Source organism: Cupressus sempervirens, chromosome 9, assembly GCF_028749045.1.
Source record: "Cupressus sempervirens isolate cs-2001-9-10 chromosome 9, ASM2874904v1, whole genome shotgun sequence".
Classification (NCBI taxonomy): Eukaryota; Viridiplantae; Streptophyta; class Pinopsida; order Cupressales; family Cupressaceae; genus Cupressus; species Cupressus sempervirens.
Genome location: NC_143126.1, coordinates 715,420,077 through 715,432,477, shown reverse-complemented (window position 1 = coordinate 715,432,477; position 12,401 = coordinate 715,420,077). Strand labels below are relative to the sequence as shown.

Here is a 12,401-nt window from a genome sequence, read left to right as displayed (position 1 = left end):
ATCCCATGTTTTGGAAGGGAAAGTCTCCATACGTAATCTCAAGGCATTTATGCCTATATAATTTTGTTGACATTCACCTTTCCCAAAGTTAATGTTGATTGGATGGCCTTGGAGAAGGATTCGACTTGGCAGATGCATGAAGGAATATTATGCATTTCAAATCACATTTATTGTGCAACTATCCCACCAATGGGGTCGCATCATGGAGGGACTAAAGTCTAACTTGTTATTAAATAAGGTGAGTTTTTTTTTTTTTTTTAATGAAATTCTTCCACTTGCCATCAAAGTAATGATATTTTATATAGGCTATTATTTTATATGTCTATAATAGACTGAGTTTCCCCTTTTTGACAACCCATACATTTTCCAGAAAGTTTTAAGCACCTACACCACTTCTTTCAACTCAAGTAATTAGATTACTTCTTCCATATAATTTCCATAATCAATTTTAAATGCATAAGAGATGGTCTATTATACCCTTGTGGGTTTCAATTTCCTTTTTTAATGTGCAACTATTATATTTTACAACTATCAATTCTCTAACATGCATATATCTTAATTATACAAGAGAATGGAAATAACATTATCATTCTAATACTATTACCTAATCTAACACTTTTTGGCTAATTTTATTCTTCCATGATAATTAGAATCAATCTGGCAATCTAAATAGAAAGGAAGAAGCACATTAACGTAAAGCACCAAGCCAACTTAGCTTCACACTCACAATATAAGTTTCTCGTCGATGATTCTTCCTTTACACAAAAAGGGTGGTGAGAACTCTTAAGTATGCTAATACAATGAAATACTACTCACTAACTTAGATGTTCCTCCCAATCTTCTTGGAATTGAGAAGCAATGTTGTTGAAAGTGTAAGTTTGAATATTGAATTTTTTTTTTAACAAGAACTTATAGAGAAGTCTATATATTTTTATCATTGCATCAAAGTTACACTAATCAAATACGAAAATGTGAGAGGAGGTTTATTTCATGTAGTTTTAAAAGTCCACACTTTACATGGGTCCATTATTGCCCCAGTGTTACAAAACCTGGCTCTGATACCAAAATGCCATGCCCAAAAACACCAACAAGTTATGTTTTAATATTAAAAAGTGATAATAGGATTAAATGTAATAAACAAGTATTCAAATAAATTCACTAAACTTCCTCACGCACATGTATAATTATAAAATTTAAACACAACTCAAATGCAAATTTTCTTAACATATTTTAAACTTAAAATTTCATGGCTATGCATATATATCAACATGTTATCTGATTAATCTAATTTAAACGAATGTGATTACCAAACATAAAAATGTGCAGTAGGGTAACACCATCACATCTAATTTTTAAATTACATAAGAAAAACTGAAAACAAAGCTATAAGACTCAAAGCAAGCATAATTACTCAATCTCATTTTTTTTATTTATAAAACTACCTGGTTCAAAGGCTCCGCCAGGAAAGAACTAGTAAGAAAACTTAGCTTGGTTGCCACTTCAACAAAGGTTTAAAAATACATTTCTACATAGGATTTTAATCCCGATCGTAATTGAATTTCAACAATCAATATACATTTCCATCATGGCCCTTAACAAGGGTTCCATATCAATTTCTGCAACACATTACTAAGAATCGTGGAGAGAACAAGATCTGATCAGGTGACAACAAGCATGACCAAGAAACAAATCAAACATGCATATTCATACAAGGTTTTCACAATAGGATTCACAATGAATCAACACTAGGGAAAGGTGGATTCTTCCAACCAGGAGAAGTCAAGCACAACACCAAACAGATGCCCAATCGGGGCTATAAACCAAGAACTTTCGTTCTCCCATTTTAACATACCATAATCATACAAGGTTTGTGCTGACAGGTAGGGGCCCATAACACCCTACCCTTTCTCCCTCTTCTCATCCTGAGAAGAGACTCTACATTGGTTGGAGTTCGACTAAACAGACCTTTCTCAAAATTGGTCACTTCTGCCCTCTCCAAGGGTGAGTAATACCAAAACTCCCATGCAAGAAAAACTCAAAATTGCAAACATAAACATGAAAGGAAATCATCCAAAAATAACATGATTTTCAAAGCTTCCCAACATACCCACAAACATACAAACATTGAAACAGCAACAAGGTAGCATAAGCATGAAACAAACATGGAAACTGAACAAGAGAGATGAGAATTTCCTACCTTCACAAGAGGTAATGGCAATGAACAAGTTTGAGTAGAGTTTCCCTTTCCTTGCTTCAATCTTCAAACTCCTCTCTAAATGTAGAGATTGGGTAACAACCTCAACTAGACCAAGAAGGGCCTCTAAATAAGCCTCAAACTCAACCACCAAAGGGAACAATAACTTCTCCCACCCACTTACAATTCTAGAAACTCCTAACTCAACCCACACCATGGTTAAACACTAAGTGGAGGTGAGGTAAGACAACTCATGATAACCACATGCAATTTTCGCACAAAGGCAAAAAGGGACTTTTTGAGTGGCCTCAAAAGTCAAAAAAAGGGGCTTAGGGGTTGGAAAAGACCCCTAACCCATACCCATACCCCTTGGGTATAAATATTCCATGTTTTAAAGCCTTAGGAATAGGTTTAGAGCCAAACAAAATCTAGGAATAAAATAGGACCATCTAACTACTCTAACATTGCAGATTAAGTACTAATCTGGATTAAGGGTGACTAGACTCGATTAAGAACCGTATTAGCAAACTGACACTGACTAAAATTGACTTAGGTCCATGGGTTACATAGCTAACCCTAACTAGCACGCTAAAGAGCACAAACAATTCACGAGTGTCAAGCGACACTAAACGAACATAGTTACGAACATTAACATTCACTGAACATAGGGAGATACATACATACATCTCACAATACAATACTTGAATTATGAACAACAAGGTTTCCAAAAGTAACACATAGAGATCAGTTTTGTTCCTCCGTCGATTTCCTCGGCTAAAATATCTGCACACTCATTGCACACATCAGTAGTCCCGAAAATCACATGTATATATATATATATATATATATATATATATATATATATATATACGTATCAGAAATCACATAAATTAAAACATCCATCTATAAAAAAAATCAGGGTTCCTCTCATCCTATTCAATTCTTAACCATTTAAAATATCTTAAACCAAAATGTTAATCCTACCTTTTACTTAATTCATCGACATACATATACATAAAACATTAAATGACGGACATCAAATATCTAAAAATAACATCACACAACATGAAATAATATGATATGTTCTAAGCATTAGATAATGTCTTGACATCTCGAGTAGTAAGTATCAAAATGATAAAGTAACAATTAAGGCTACAAAGGGTCAGGGTGAGGCCTCACAAGATTGAACCTTCGATGATTGAGGATAGTGCTCGAAAGCCCCTCACCTAGTACATGTTAAAGGAGAGGGGACTTGTACTGTTCATGGAGGTGATGAGTGGTTATGATGAAAGCTGGTCACTTCAGTTTGTGACTTGCTGGGATGATAGAAGGGTGATAGTGAATGGTATCACTTTTTAGGTGTCTAAGGAAGTTACTGCTATGGTGACGAGCCTTGCTCTGAAGGGTGGGAAATGGCAGAAAGTGATGAGGGTTGCAGATGAGGCTAGTCTAAACCATTTCTTTCAGGAGGGAGAAGAACTTGTACACCACCATGGTGGGTTTCAAAGGGAAAAGCTCTTGGAGCTTGAGAACGAGGTTTATCTTGTGCTAATGAAGTATCTCACTCTCGAAGGGAGGTATGGGGTCTGTTATTATTACCATCTTCCCCTCAACCATTTTAGACATCGTGATAGCCTTTCCATCCCTTTCTTTTTGCTGCATGAGTTAGTTGACACTATTATGGATGTGAAGGAAAAAATGAAAAAGGGTGCCAATTACACTATCATTCACCAAGGTTTGATGCTCTGCCTCTACCAGTTTCATTTGGGCCTATTACCACCTAGAATTGTTGAGGTGGATATCCCTACTTATCATGACCCCCACCCTCCTTATGTCCCTCTAAGAATCATTGGCCCTAGGGCCCCCACCCCCCAGCCTTCTCCTAGTGGGTCCCTTATGGAGATTAAGAAGACCCCATTGACAACAATTAGGAAGAGGGTGAAAATGGAGAAAGGAAAGGAGAAGGACCTAGTGGATTCGGAGGAGGAGGATAGAGGGGGTAGAAGAAGATTTGAGAGACTCACAAAAGCTAAGGCCAATAGAAGACTAAAAACCACTGCCTCATAGGAGGAGGATGTGCAAGATCAATTCCCAGAGATGGTGGATAAGGGCCTCTCTCCTATGATAGTGTCCTCCTCAGCTTGGGTGAATTTGAAAGAGAAAATGATTTTTGACTCCCCAGTTTTGCAGGTTAACAACATGGTGATGGAGGAGGGCAAGTTGTGCGACAATCTAGAGGAAACAATGTTGGCTCTAAAAATAGAGATAAAGGAGTTGTGGGAGAAAATGCTGGTCCTAGAGGAAAGGTTCAACCTATTGTCAAAATTCACCATCAAGGTGAGCCATGCGGCGGCTACTACCCTAAATTTGCTAAAAGACAACCAGGATGAGGATTCGAACTAAGAGGACTCAAAATTACTATTCAGGTCCTTGGTGGAAAACTAGTCGAATGTCCTCCTCAAAGGAAAAGACGATGAAAAGCCTAATCAGTGCCTAATTGGCCTCCTCTGGTTTATGTGTTGTCAATTTTTTTGGTGGTTCTCATACTTAGTTAGTTTTAAGGCAGTATTGCCTTTGTTTAAAAACTCTTTATGTTTAAATAGTGCTGGTTATGGTTATCTTAGTAGGATGCTTTGTAGTTCTTATGTTCTTTCATATTATGTTTTTGGTGTGTTAAGTTGAGGTAGGCGGTGATTTTGTGTGGTTTGGTGGTTCTTGGACTTAATCAGTTTTAAGGTATTGTTGCCTTTGTTTAAAAACTCTTTATGTTTAAACAATGTTGTTTATGGTTATCTTAGTAGGATGCCTGGTAGTTCTTATGTTCTTTCATATTTGTTTTTGGTGTGTTAAGCTGAGGTAAGGGGTGATTTTGTGTGGTTGGTAATTTGCTGGTAGTCGGCCAACTTAACTTTTTGTAAGGGTCAACCCCTTGTTTTGGTTGCTTAATATTTCGAAAACATATCCTATAAGAAACACAATATACTTGTATTGATAAGTTTGTTGAGCTTCTATGTTCATTGATTTTTTAATATACTTTTATTCAAAACATATCCTATACCTATACATTTTTACAATAAATGGAAAAATGTCCTATTCCTATACAGTCTGAAAAAATGTCCTAATCTTATACATTTTTAGAATAGAGGGAAAAATGTAGACATTTACGCTGTATGTTGGAAATTTTTATAATAAACCAAAAAATTACAATAAACGAAAAAATGTCCTAATCCTATATGTTTTTACAATAAAACCTATACATTTTACAATAAATAAAAAAAATGTAAACATTTACACCGTATGTTGGAAATTTTCACAATAAACCAAAAAATTACAATAAACAGGAAAATGTCCTAATCCTATACATTTTTAGGATAAAACCTATACATTTTACAATAAACGGGAAAAATGTAGACAATTGCCTGAAAAATTACAATCAACGAAAAAAGGGTCCTAATCCTATACATTTTTACAATAAAACGTATACATTCATTTTTACAATAAAAACTATACATTTTCCAATTTCCGATACATTCATTTACGCAAAGATTTACGCCGTCTGTGGGAATCGAACCCACGACCACGTGGTTAAAAGCCACGCGCTCTACCAGCTGAGCTAAGACGGCTATGTCCGAAATTTTCGGATTAAATTTATCTAATTTTTAATCGAGCAATCTCGCCAACCTCCCCGCTTAGATTTCTGCTCCAGATATAATGTTTTATCCATTTTCGTTCCTTCGTTAGACATTTTATATGGAAGTCTTAATTTAAAGTTTACGTTAATAATAAGAACCTAAGAGTCAAAATTCGAGCTTCGATTAATTTTGTTTAATTTTTTCCCATGTTTTTGTATATTAAAATTCAATAATAATTAATGAATTATAGAGATTATCAATATATTATTCATAAGTATAATAGTGAAACTTATATTTCTATATTATTTTTTATTTGATTTTGAATTCATTTTTAACAAAAATAAATAATAAATTGTATGAAAATTAGTAAAATATTCTTGTGTTGAATTTGAACTATTTCTATTGTCTTTAGCCAACTCCATTTATACATATTTCCACACATTCACCTTGGGATGTTAGGATAAATATCAAGTTGTTTAGAATTGACTCTCATTTTAAAAAAAAAATTAAGTTCAATTTATGCCAACTTAATTCCAATAGCTTAGAATTGATTGTGAATTTAAAAAAATAAAAATAAAATATCTATTAGCTCCTATCGTTTTATTAATTATTTTTGAAATATTATGTAGCCAAAACAAGGGGGTTGACCCCTACAAAACAAACTGGCAGACTACCAACCTATTATCATCCATAGAAAGGAACAACCCCTAACTTACATTAGCACTTCAAAAACAACAACTAACAATAGAGTACTAGCATATGAATAAGTAAAGAAACTAACATGCATCCATCTAAGATAACCTGTAACCAAACTGCTAAAAGTAAAGAGTTTTCTAAACAAAGGCATCATAGCCTTAAACCTGAAACTTGACCAAGTCCAATTACCAGCAAAACTAGGAACACAAAACCATAAGGAAACATGGCACTAACTAGGCTTTCCCTCATTGTTTCCCTTAAGGAAGATGCTCGCCTAGTCTTCAACCAGGAACCCAAACAACAACTTGGCATCCTCCAGGCTTAGGTCCTCCTCTTGGTTGTCCTTCAGTAGAAGCAAGGCAGTGGCCATTGCATGAGTCACATTGATAGAGAACTTAGACAATAGACCGAACCTATCCTCCAGAACCTACACTTTCTCTCTCACCTCTTTAACCCCAAAATTTAGGGCTTCCATCATTTCTTCCAGTTTGCCTCCTAACTTGTCCATCTCCTTACCCATGCTATCAACCTGAAAAATCTAAGAGTCAAAAATAAATTTACCAATGGGAGTCACCCGATTTGGGGAGGACACTGTCGTAGGAGAGGGGGCCTTATCCACCATCTTTAGGAACAAATCTTGAGTGAGGTCCACCGTATTCATCATGAGGGACTCAGAGACGTGGATCACCTCCTTATCCTCCTTATCCTCCCCTCTCAAGCTCGATGTAGATGAATCTGAAACCTCCAGCTCCTTGTCTCTATTGTCATCCTTTCCCCCACTGTAATTTAGTGTCTTCTATTTCATTTTTTGCTTTGGGGGGGCCATATCCTTTGAGTCTGACTCATCCTCCTCCTGAGAGGCAGTTGTTCTCATTTTCCATTTAGCATTCATTTTTTAAAGTCTCTCAAACCTCCTTCTACCCTCCCTGACTTCCTCCTTTGAATCCACTAGTTCCTTCTCTTTCCCTTTCTCCAAATTCACCTTTTTACCAGGAGGGGTCTTCTTTCTCTCCTTAGGGGACCTGCTAGGCAAGGGTTGGGGGATGGGGGCCCTAGGTCTAGTAATTATCAGAGGGACTTGAAGGGGACGGGGGTTATGGATAGCAAGGATATCAACCTCCACAATTCTATGAGGTAAAAGGGCTAAGTGGAAATGGTATAGGCAAAACATTAACCCCTAGTGAAGGATAGTGTAATTGGCACCTTTTTCATTTTTTCCCTCGCATTAGCAATAATATTGACCAATTCATGCAACATAAAGAAAGGAATGGATAGGCTATCATGATGTCTAAAATAGTTTAGGAGGGGAAAATGATAGTAACAAAAAATGCCACACCTCTCTTCAAGCATTAGATACTTCATCAACACCAAATACTTTAAATGTTACTAATTATTATTTATGTAACTATTTCTTATATCTTTGTATCTAAAAATACTCATTTTTGTAAATAAATATATCCTAGACAATTCCAAATAATAAGGAACAATTACATCATAAGGAGCATTGACTATATGAACATTTAGATCTATACACCAAAAGAACACATTTACTTGAAAATAGGTCATTGTAGACTTCAATTTGTTGCTCTCAATCATGCTCCTAAGGTCTTAATGTAAAAATATCAAGGGGTTTGACAAAGGAAAATCCAACCCTCATGATCTAGTAGCTTCCCTAAAGTATCTCTAGATACCAACATTCCTTTGGCATCATTAGGAAAGAGAAGCTTTTCCAATTGGGTCATAAAAGTTTTCAAACTACTAAATGATGATTCCACCTACTTTAGTTGCCAGGCTAGTTATTCTTGCTACCTAAGATTAAATCTAAGCCATAGGATCAACCCATATAAAATTTATGGTTTACATAAGGTTTGAAGTAGTTAACATATGAAAATCATTAATAGTTTTGTAGTGTGACAAATTGGTTTTAGAAGCCTATGACACCTTTATTCCATAGTCATGTTAAGAGTGAAGTATAACTGCTTTCCACATTTTTCTTGTAAATATCATTTTATATTTTAGAAAATTTATTAAGCTCAATAAAAACTAGGTTTATATTTTGGATCTTATTAAGATTTTTGTAATCTTAATGGTTATTACTCCATGTATATGTGTACGTGTGGATTCTTCTTTATGGTTTCATTTATAGATTTACATATCAATATTTTTCTGATAAACTTTGGGAACAATTTATATTTTCTTTCTTCCTACCTCTCATTTATTAATTTATGTATTTAGCAAGTCACTCTAAATTCTAATATAGCAAAAACAAGGGAGCTAGACCTTACAAAATAAATTGGTAGACTGCCAACATATTAACATCCACAGAAAGGAACACCCCCTAAGTTAGATTAACAGTACAAAAAAACAACTAATAGTAGAGTAACAACATACAAATAAGTAAATAAACTAACAGACACCCATCTAAGATAACCTATAACTAAACTGCTAAAAGTAAAGAGTTTTTTAAACAAAGGCTTCATAGCCTTAAACTTGACCAAGCCCAAATACTAGCAAAACCAAGAATACAAAACCATGAGGAAACAGGGCACTAACTAGGCTTTCCCTCATTTTTTCCGTTAAGGAGGATGCTTGCCCAATCTTTAGCTAGGAATCCAAATAACAGCTTGGCATCCTCTAGGCCTAGGTCCTCCTCCTAGCTGTCCTTCAACAAATGCAGGGAAGTGGCCGTTGCGTGAGTCACCTTGAAAGTGAATTTAGACAATAGGCCAAACCTATCCTGTAGAACTTGCACTTTGTCTCTCATCTCTTTAACCCCCTAATTTAGGGCTTCCATTATTTCTTCCACTTTGCCTCCCAATTTGTCCATCTCCTTACCCACATTATCAACCTGCAATATCAAATAGTCATAAATAACTTTACCAATGGGAGTCACCCGATTCTGGGAGGATACTGTTGTAGGAGAGGGGGCCTTATTCACCATCTTCAAGAATTGATCCTATGTGAGGTCCACTGTATTCATCATATTCATCATGAGGGACTCAGAGACGTGCATCACCTCCTTATCCTCCTTATCCTCTCCTCTTGAGCTCAATGCAAACAAATCCAAAACCTCCACCTCCCCATCTCTATCGTCATCCTTTCCTGCTCAATGCAAACGAATCCAAAACCTCCACCTCCCCATCTCTATCATCATCCTTTCCCCTTCTATAATTTAGTGTCTTCTATTTCATGTGTTGCTTTGGGGGGGTCATATCCTCTGAGCCCAACTCATTCTCCTCCTGAGAGGAAATTGTTCTCCTTTTCCATTTGGCATTCATTTTTTCCAGTCTTCCATACCTTTGTCTACCCTCCTTGACTTTCTCCTTTGAATCCACCAGTTCCTTCTCTTTCTCTTTCTCCAAATTCACCCTTTTATCAGGTGTGGTCTTCTTTCTCTCCTTAGGGGACCTGCTAGGCGAGAGTTCAAGGGTGGGGGCCCTAAGTCCAGTAATTCTCAGAGGGACTTGAAAGGGATGAGGGTTATGGATAGCAGGGATATCAACCTCCACAATTATAGGAGGTAAAAGGGCCAAGTGAAAATGGTATAGGAGAAACATTAACCCTTGGTGAAGGATAGTGTAATTGGCACCTTTTAAAAAAAAATTCTCTTTCACATCAACAACAATATCAACAAATTCATGCAACAAAAAGAAAGGAATGGACAGGCTATTACAATGCCTAAAATGTCTTAGGAGGGAAAAATGATAGTAATAGAAAACACCGTACCTTCCTTCATGCATTAGATACTTGATCAACACCAGATACTTCAAGCATTACTAATTGTTATTTATGTGACTGTTTCTTATATCTTTGTATCTAAAAATACTCATTTTTGTAAATAAACACATCCTAGACAATTCTAAACAATAAGGAACAATTACATCACAAGGAGCATTCATTATATGAACATTTAGATTGGAATACTGAAAGAACACATTTACATCAAAATAGGTCATTGTAGACTTCAATTTTTTGCTCCCAATCAAACTCCTAAGGTCTTAAAGTAAACATATCAAGGGGTTTGACAAAGGAAAATCCAACCCTCATGATCTAGTAGCTTACCTAAAGTATCTCTAGATACCAACATTCCTTTGGCATCATTAGGAAAGAAAAGCTTTGGCAACTGGGTCATAAAATTTTGGAAACTACTAAATGATGATTCCACCTACTTTAGTTTCTAGGCTAGTTATTCATGCTACCTAAGATTAAATCTAAGCCATAGGATCAACCCATAGAAAATTTATGGTTTACATAAGTTTTGAAGTAGTTAACACATGAAAATCATTAAAAGTTTTGTAGTGTGACAAATTGATTTTAGAAGTCTACATACAACACCTTTATTCCATAGTCATTTTAAGAGTGAAGTATAACTACTTTCTACATTTTTCTTGTAAATATCATTTTATATTTTAGAAAAATTATTAAGCTCAATGAAAACTAGGTTTATATTTTGGATCTTGTTAAGATTCTTGTAATCTTATTGGTTATTACTCCATGTATGTGTATGTGTGAATTCTTCTTTATGGTTTCATTTATAGATTTACATATCAATATTTTTCTTATAAGCTTTGGGAACAATTTATATTTTCTTTCTTCCTACCTTTCATTTATTAATTTATGTATTTAGCAAGCCACTCTAAATTCTAATATTCCTTTGTGTATAGGTAAATATTCAATTTGTTTAGTCAAGCTCAAATCATGCAAATATTGGAGGGGTTAGAAATAACAAAGATTAAATCATGCATATAAAACTTAAAAATATAAGGACTCCTTACAACATTCGATAAAGACTAAACAAGTTTACACATAAAGACTCATTTGATATGCTCTCTTTGGAGATGGGGGTGTGCTTTCTCTCAAGACACAAATACTTTAATACTCAAGTGATTTTTGTTTGATTGATGAATGAAAATTTAAATACAAAGATAATGGAATATTGTAAAAGCTCAAGAACTAATATGAGGAACTAGTATCAAGCTCTTGAAAAATGGATATGATGAAGATCCATGCTCATGAATTACAAGAAATCATGCATATGAGAATCCGAAAAGGATTATTTTAACCAACATGGTATTGTGATCCAAGAAATAAATTAAGAATAATATATACTAAAAACAATTAGAAAATTCTAGAGATAAAATAGCACAATAAAAAAGCAATTGTAAGTGATTGACCTAGCTCTTAGCAAGGCCCATATCTATAGATTTTTGGGTGAAAGATAGAGGGTTGGATGAGGTGGCACCCATGTGGAATCCACATATGAGCTAGCTAAGAGACACATAGGCTAGATTGGATGGTCATAAAAAGTCAACAAAGAGAATTTATGTTTTGAGAGAAAAGATCAAAACATGCATATAAAACTTAAAAATACAAGGACTCCTCACAACATCTGATAAAGACTAAAAAAGTTCACACATAAAGACTTGTTTGATCTGCTCCCTGAGGAGATGTGGGTGTACTTTCTCTCAAGACACAAATACTTTAATCCCCAAGTGATTTTTGTTTGATTGATGAATGGAAATTTAAATACAAAGATAATGGAAGATTTGAAAAACTCAAGAACTAATACAAGGAACTAGTATCAAGCTTTGAATAATGGATATGATGAGGATCCAAGCTCATGAATAACAAGAAAGAATGCATATGAGAATCTAAAAAGGATTATTTTAACCAACATGATATTGTGATCCAAGAAATAAATTAAGAATAATATATACTAAAAATAATTTAAAAATTGTAGAGCTAAACTAGCATGATAACAAGGCAATTTTAAATGATTGACTAGCTCTTAGAAAGGGCTCTATCTATATATTTTTGGGTGAAAGCTAGAGGATTGGATGAGGTGTCACCCATGTGGAATCCACATATGAGCCAAATAG

General features: G+C 35.0%; 1 non-coding gene across 1 annotated transcript; it reads right to left on the bottom strand.

The window, feature by feature from the left end:
• Positions 1 to 5,744: 5,744 nt before the first annotated feature.
• TRNAK-UUU (transfer RNA lysine (anticodon UUU)) lies at positions 5,745 to 5,817 on the bottom strand. The gene has a single exon. It is a non-coding gene; the product is annotated as a tRNA-Lys (tRNA).
• Positions 5,818 to 12,401: the final 6,584 nt, after the last annotated feature.